The sequence below is a fragment of the Lynx canadensis genome, chromosome C1 (assembly GCF_007474595.2).
Source record: "Lynx canadensis isolate LIC74 chromosome C1, mLynCan4.pri.v2, whole genome shotgun sequence".
Lineage (NCBI taxonomy): Eukaryota > Metazoa > Chordata > Mammalia > Carnivora > Felidae > Lynx > Lynx canadensis.
This window is the reverse complement of record NC_044310.1, coordinates 159,948,361-159,957,176: the sequence shown is the minus strand read 5'-3', so window position 1 is coordinate 159,957,176 and position 8,816 is coordinate 159,948,361.

Here is an 8,816-nt window from a genome sequence, read left to right as displayed (position 1 = left end):
ATACACTAACGGTGAAACATATAAATAAACAAACCCACTTACAATAGCATCAAAAACAATAAAATACTTAAGGAATAAATTTAACCAAGGAAGTGAAAGATCTGTACAATGAAAACTACAAGACCTTGATGAAAGAAAGTGAAAGATTCAAACAAACAGAAATCCCATGCTCATAGATCAAAAGAATTAACATTGTTTAAATGCCCATACTCCCCAAAGCCATCTACAGCTTCAACACAATCTCTATCAAAACTCCAATGGCCTTTTTCAAGACCTAGAAAAACCAATCCTAAAATTTGAACCCCCGACTAGCCACAGCAATCCAGAAAAGAAAGAAACCAGAGGAATCTCATTTCTTTACTTCAAATTATACTGCAAAGCTATAGTTAAAATAGGATACTGACATTAAAAAAAAAAAAAAGGACACACAGGCCAATGGAACAGAATGAAGAGCCCAGACATAAATCCCTACATGCAGAGTTAACTATTATTTGACAAGGGAGCCAAGAACACTCAATTAGAAAAGAACTTCAACAAATGGTGTTGGGAAAGGTGGATAATCACATGTAGAAAAATGAAATTGAACCCTTATAGCACTTACAAAAATTAACTCAAAATGGATTAAAGACTTAAACGTAAGGTCTGATACTATAAAACTCCTAGAAAAAAACAAAGGGAAGAAGCTCCTTCATATTGGTCTGTGCAATGATATTTTGGATATGACCCCAAAAGCACAAGCAACAGAAGCAAAAATCAACAAGTAGGACTGCATCAAACAAAAAGGCTTCTGCACAGTAAACAAAAGTTAAAAAAATGAAAAGGCAATCTATGGAATGGGAGACAACATTTGCAAATCATTTATCCAATAAGAAGTTAATATCCAAAATATAAAGAACTCCTACAACTCAATGACAAAACCCCAAATGATCCAATTAAAAAATAGGCATAGGTTGGGGCGCCTGGGTGGCGCAGTCGGTTAGGCGTCCGACTTCAGCCAGGTCACGATCTCGCGGTCCGCGAGTTCAAGCCCCGCGTCGGGCTCTGGGCTGATGGCTCAGAGCCTGGAGCCTGTTTCCGATTCTGTGTCTCCCTCTCTCTCTGCCCCTCCCCCATTCATGCTCTGTCTCTCTCTGTCCCAAAAATGAATAAATGTTGAAATTGTTTAAAAAAAAAAAATAGGCATAGGAAATAGACATTTTTCCAAAGAAGACATATATATGGCCAACAGGTCATGAAAACGTGTTCAACATCACTAATCATTAGGGAAAATCAAATCAAACCACAATGAAATACCACTTCATACCTATTAGAATGGCTATCATTGAGAAGATGAGATAAGTGTTGGTGAGGACGTGAGGATAAAGAAACCCTTGTATAACTGTTGGTAGGAATGTAAACTGGTGTAGCTACAATGGGAAAAAAGTAGGGAGGCTCCTCAAAAAAATTAAAAATAGAACTACCGTTTATGATTCAACAATTCGACTTCTGGATATATATCCAAAGGAAATGAAAAAAAGGATTTTGAAGAGATATATGCACTTCTATGTTTACTGCCAGCACTGTTCCAATAGCCAAGATATGGAAACAACCTTAATTGTCCTTCAACAGATGAATGGATGCAGAAGTTATGGTACACACACACACACAGCAATATTATTCAGCCATGAGAAAGAAGAAAATCCTGCCATTTGTAACAACATGGATGGACACTTGAAGGCATTAATACTGAGGTGAGTCAGACACAAAGACGAATACTGTATGATATTCCTTATAGGCAGAATCTTTTTAAAAAGCCAAACTCAAAAGCAGAGAGTAGATTGGTGGTTATCAGAGGCTGGGGGGTGAGATACTTGGGGATATACTACTTAAGGGTACAAACTTGGGAGATGTAATGCACAGCACAGTGATTATAGGCAGTACCATATTATAAGTTTCAAAGTTGCTAAGCGATTAGATCTTAATTGTTTCCACCACACACACAAAAAAAATGTAATTATGTGACATCAAAGAGCTATTAGCTAACACTTTTTCATGCTAAATAGCTGTTTATATAAGTATATAAAATAAACACGTTGGACACCTTACACAATCTTCTATCTTAACTATGCCTAAAAATTAAAAAAAAAAAAACAAAACTACTCAATTGACTTTAAGAGAAAAGGCCCAGCACTGCCCTTAGGTGCCTCATTTTAGAGGGTATCTTCAAAATCTATGCCTACACCCTCCTATAGCTGTGCCCCTGCAGGGCCAATAGGATATCCCCACCTCGAGCCCATCTTATTCCTTTATAAGATCATGTTCAAGGTAGCTGGGACTCAAATTTTCTCCCTGAACAGCTCAGCTTCCAGAGCCTGCATGAGCTTCTTCAACCAGGTCCATCTTCCATAAAATGCACCTATAAATCTAAAGGGTAGTCAAGAAGTGCCTGTGGTTTTCCAGTGGTTCAAAATTTAGGCATGTGGGCTGCAGAATTCACAAGAGTTCCTTGGAGGCTCATCATTCACAGAACAGGTGGAAGAGAAGGAGAGGAATGGGCTGTGGGCTGGTTCTCCTCTGGCTGCTGCATTTTGAGGTGGAATTCTGCAAATTCTAAAATCCAAGCTATATGTACATGCTATGAACATAATTTAATAGCTTGTTTTTATAACAGTGAAATCTTCTGACCTACTGCTTCAAGGCCTGTAAATGTTAGGGGGAGGGCCTACAGAGGAGAAAAGTAGTGACTGCTAAATGGGTTTTAGGTACAGTCCTTGCTAACAGAGATGCCATAAGGGATGTCATACGATGGCTCAGCTGTAAAGTCACAGCTACTGCCATCATCCTCAGCCAGTGGAAACTTACTTTGTAGGTTCCCAGAAGCCAGAAAACTAATCTTAATTCCTCTCTCTTACAGAGTTTTTTTTTTTTTTTTTTTTTTTTATAGTCTTCTAAACATGTAGCTAGTACATAGGCTTATCTGGATAAAAAACTGACTTGTTGATTGGCTAAGATCATAAAGGCAGTGTAGTGTGGTGCTTAAGAACACAGCTCTCAATCAGACTGTTTAGGTTTGGTTCGTAGATTGTGAATCACTTAATGTCCTGAAGCCCAGTGATATTCTGGACCTGGCTTGTACCAGCTGAAGGAGAACCCCATTATATGCGCATGTTCCCAATTCCATATTCAGTGATATCACATTGGTAGTTTGCTATTTATTGGCCGTGGTGGGGGCATTTGTACCATTGGAAACTGGCTATAAATCAGGCCCACAGAAATTGGTTCAAATTAGTTTGTTTTTGTATATTAGTAATCATAATAGTTCCCACATTATAGGAAGCTAGGATAAATAAGAGTATGTGTCATATATAATCATTTAGCAAATGCTCAATAAATGCTACCAGTTATTAATAAATACATGGTCAGAATGCACAACGGCCAGTTCTTTGTAAAGCAGAGGAAACTTTGGAAACAAGAAATATACAGTTCCATTAAGTATGAAGAGTTAGTGGAAGATCTTTTGAGTGTTTCTTCCCCATTCTTTTTCTTTGAAACTTACTGCATTCTGGTTTTGCGGTCTCTTTCAGTAGAGGAAGCAAAGGGAGGAGAAGGATTAGAAGGGAATCCTAACGGGTCAATCCAGAAAGCCTTGTGTGGTAAAGCAGAGACCTCTGAACTTGTACAAGCTTGTTTTTAAGCTCTAACAGCCAAGAGATAAAGCGTATAAACTTGTAAGTGCTACTGAAGAGCAGTTATTGAACCTGTTAAAGGTTATTTACTCATCACGTACCATAATAGCAATGCCTCATATTTGTATCTTTTTTTTTTTTGTATAATTCTTCATTTTCACACGGATTCTGGTTTAATTCTATAACAGCCCTGTGAAGCAGCAGATGTAGAAATAAGCTTAGAGAGGTGAAACCATGTGCTCAAAGTTATGGTTAACCGAGTTTCAACACAAGCTGACTATAAGTCCAAGACTCTTTATACTAGAAATACAAATCTCAGAACCACCATGTTTTGAACGAGTTTACCAACCAAACATTAGAATTTTGTGGTCAACTGTTTCCTCTCAGTGGATATAGTTCCAACTAAGGTACAACATCCTGATAATGTTATAGCCTTTTGGGGGGCTTTTGATCTCTGTGGATCTATTATTCCAGTTATTCTCTTGTTACACTATTATTACTATGGCATTCATTTTACAATATTTAGGATGAAGGTCTAGAGAGATGAGGAACAACAAACCCCAGGGGCAGTCTTCTATGAATCACACTGTTCTTCTTATCTAATTTTTTTTAATGTGTATTTTGTGTGAGAGAGTACACAAGAGTGCGAGGGGCAGAGAGAGAGAGAGAGAGAGAGGGAGAAAGAGAATCCCAAGCAGCCTCCACGCTGTCAGCACAGAGCCTGATGTGGGGCTCAATCTCATAAACTGAGATCACAACCTATGCTGAAATCAAGAGTCAGACCTTTAACCAACTGAGCCACCCAGGCACCCTTCCTTGTCTGATTTTCAACACAAAATACAAAAGTCCTTTTTCCCAATTGATACCACCTCTATTCAAGTAACTCCTAAGTTTCAGGAGAGCTGATGGAAGAGGACAAGTCCTTCACAGCCATCTAACAACCCTCCATGTACTGACAGATCATGACTGTATCAAACATTATTGGGAATGAAGCCCATTAGGAAGGACCTAGTCATTTTGCCAAGTTTCTTGCTCAATTGGTACTCATTAACATGTCAAGTTTTGACTTATTTCAAAATCACATTTTGGATACAATGAGATAGCAGAGATCTGCCAATCCAGATGTGAGTTAGATAAAAGCTATTAGTGCAGGACTCATCTTAGGGCTTCCTCTAAGCCTGACAGCCATACACAGGTCATCAAGGACTGAAGCTCCTCCTTCTAGTAATTATCTTCCTACAGCAAACACAAGTTATTTTCAAAGGGACTGACTGTAGGGAAGGAGGAATGGAACTGTGTAAGTTAAAAAAAAATTCTTTTAATGTTTATTTTTGAGACAGAGAGCATGAGCAGGGGAAGGGCAGAGAGAGAGGGAGACACAGAATCTGAAGCAGGCTCCAGGCTCTGAGCTGTCAGCACAGAGCTTGATGCGGGGCTCGAACCCACGAACCATGAGATCATGACCTGAGCTGAAGTCGGACACTTAACCGACTGAGCCACCAGGCGCCCGGAACTGTAAGCTTTAAAAGTTGAAGAACTTCTCCCCAGAATTTTGTGTAAGTGACTGATTCCAGTTCTGCTACCATGTAGTTGGGTAGTCATGAATTTTTTTCTCAATGATTTGTAAAAGAGGTTCCACTTCCTTTTTTTCGGTCTCCAGATATCACAACCCATGTTATACGTAAGTAACATAAGAGCAACAGCTGAGTACAGGCTGGAAATTCAGAGTGGGTCATTGTTTTCCTATTTTCATAATTTATAAACCACAGAATTTAATAAAACATTCCTGGGAAAAGTATCACTGATTAAGGGTAATTAATATCCCTCAGTTCACTGCCATTCCTAAACATCTGAGAGTTAAATTATGATGTCTTAGAATAAAAAAATTTTTTCTTGGACACCAAACCACTTAACCCTCAGAAGATGCATTCTTATTACGCGGCACAGATGGCTACACAAATGGTCTCTTTACATTTTTGTATCCTTAAGAAAAAGAGAAAAGTTCCTTATTTGTGTGGGGCTTTATAATTTACAAGTTTTCACATACACAGTATCTCCTGTAATCTTCACAGAAAGTGAACATTTTCCTCATTTAACCCAGACGAATACTGACCCTTGTCCCGGGTTACATTACGGGTGGTATCAGGAATAGAACTTGGGTCTTCTGAGCCCAGTGTTCTTTTCCTCATACACCAGCCACACTTAAGCAGAAGAGATTTTGTTCCAAACCATTTCCGTTACTTTGTTCAGAAAAAAAAGTTTTTTAATCTAGCATAAAAATTCACGAAAGATAACATTCCTTGCCATCAAAGCCTTACCAGTGCTATACCTGATTTCTGAAGTCACCAGAGGCAGGTCTCTGCATGTTCGGCACCAGGCGGGTGTGTTCTACACCCCACACAATCACTGCCTCACAGCTTTCTGGCCAAATCAAGCACATTAAAAAACAGGCATGATAATACATTACCAGACACCTGAATAAATGACCTCACAAAGTGAAACAGACCTTTCTGAAAGCTTACCTGAGTGCAAGCTGTTCCATCCTCTGAATGGGAACTGGTAATGGAATATTAAGAAGCCAAAACCAAGATTCCTGCTATGAAACTAACAACACAAAATACTGTAATTTTAGAAAAGTCTGCAAAAGATAGCTGATTGGCTATGTTGAAACTATCAGTGGTTAGGAACTATATACTGAAAACTTAAATACCTGAAATCCATTTGAACTTTAAGAAGTTGTGAACATGGCAGGCAGAAAGAATCTGTACACCTAAAATCCAACTAAAGCTCCAAGAGCGTCAGCCTATTGAGAAAAGTACTGCAATGTGATGACTATTCAAAGTCTTCTGGTTGGCGTTCTGAGTTAAGATTATAGCATCTTTTTCTAAAACAGGTTTGTTATATGTGAAAAGGATTTAAAAAATTTAACATACTAAGTTACCTTTTGGGGGCAGTAAGATTAAAGAGACTGGTTAATGTTCTTAATTGTAATCTTTGAATTCAAAAAAAATATTGAACATGGGTGTTTTTTTATTGAACATGGGTTGTCTCTGGGGCAACTTCAAATTCTTTGGTAGCACTAGAAGCCCCCAGAATCTGTAAACCAGATCTTTAAGTAAATAACTGACCAGCACTAGAAGAGTCCCAGGTATTTTTCCCAAACCTGTAAGATCTTTCTTTAGTTGCTTAGCAATTGGCAAGATGATAGCAGGAAAGCAAGAATTCCTTTTTTGCTTCTGTGTAGCTTGGGGAAAAAAATCTGAATGGAAATCTCATCACTAAATCATCAAATGAGGCAAAGCCAATAGCTTTTTATCCTAGACTTATGCCCAAGATTCAGGAATGACACTACCACCTTGGATGCTACATCATGTTTGAAACAACTCAGTTCCCACAACCATTGAGCAGCTGGAGCTGTAACCAGTGATCCATCCTCTCCGATATACACCTAATTGCAGAGCTTTTCCTATTTAGAAAATAACACAATACCAATGTTGAAATACCAGGATTGTGGAAAAGATTTAAAAATGCATTGCTCAAGGACGCCTGGATGGCTCAGTTGGTTGAGTGTCCAACTTTGGCTCAGGTCAAGATTTCACGGTTCGTGAGTCTGAGCCCCACATCAGGCTCCCTGCCGCTGTCGGCACAAAGCCTGCTTCAGATCCTCTGTCCCTCTCTCTCTGCCCTTCCTCTGCCCATTCTCACTCTCTCTCAAAAATAAATAAACATAAAACAAAAAAGAATTTCTAAAATTGCACTGCCCAAGAGAATGGAAAGATGAAAAATCACATGCTTTACACCAGATTTTCTTTCATTCATTCAAGCCCTTCTTTTCCATATGGTTTAAGAGGTAGAGATTAGTCTATTCAGTACTAGTACAAAACAGAATGAATCAACCTACTTACAATACTGAAAGAGTAGGATCACTCCTAATACTACTTTCCTTTAGTTTCTTCCCCTTAAATTTTAAGTCATCCACTCCTTCAAGATGCAGTATGTCAGCATTACTGCAACAATATTTTATATCTAGAGATTTTCTAAACTTTGTAGGGAATGGGATCTATAAACACGAAGATAGATTCTACCAATGAATTTTTGTGTTTCTTTTTTTGCTTAAATTATACCAAAAATTACTTCTGAGACTTATTCTAAGTTAATTATTGTCTGCAAAACTGATTATTCTTCCAACACAAACAGGGATAACCCTTTAACATAATCTTTAACATCTCATTCAAAAGATAATAACCATACAATAAACAAAATAAGAAACTAGCGAGAAAGCTATGGCTTGTTTCCCACTCAGAAAAAAGTATAACTGATCACGAATAAGGTCTAATTTCCATAACTGGATATTTTTGAAAATTTTAAGGTTTTCATTTGTAGAAGAGTAAAGAGCTGTGCTCTACTCTTCTAGTCAGCTTGACCTGTCAGAAGATTCTACATCAATATTGACAGTCTTAGTACTTACTTTTTTCCTGTCATACAATCAACCTCAAAAGGCAGTTCCTCCCGTTAAATTCCTGTATTCCTAAAAATGTAGACTAAAGTTAAATGGGCAAAGGTCTCCATTGCATTTTTGCGGGGAGAGGGAGAGAAGGTATTCCTCAAAAGCACAATCTCTCGTGCTAAGTATTTTACTTACCAACTTTATTCTTTCGCAACTGAACACATCAACTGGAGCCCAAAGAGCATCTGATTTGCCACATCTTGTGACTTCCAACCCTAGTCATAATGATGTTTTCCCTTTTTCTAGTCCTTTTTACAAACTGATGGCAAAAAACATAATAACTATTACAGTGACTACATGAATTTCTCTATACAAAGACAGTGTTATCCTGTTGAAATTGAACTTCTGACTCAAAGACACTGCTACCATGAGCTAACATGAGATGTTTGCCTACTAATATAAAAAAAACAACAACTTATCTTTGGTATGCTATAGGCAATTTTAGGGTGTTAATTTGTGAAAACTGAATATATTAAAATGGAGAACTGCCTGAAGTAATTACAATTAATAATTTTTAGAGCTGGAAGGAAATTTAAAAATCATCTAATCTAAGATTTATTCCTAGATAAAAAGAATGAGATACAAACAGACGGAAAGACTTGGCTAAAATCACACTTCTCATGAGTGCCAGAGCTAGAACTAGA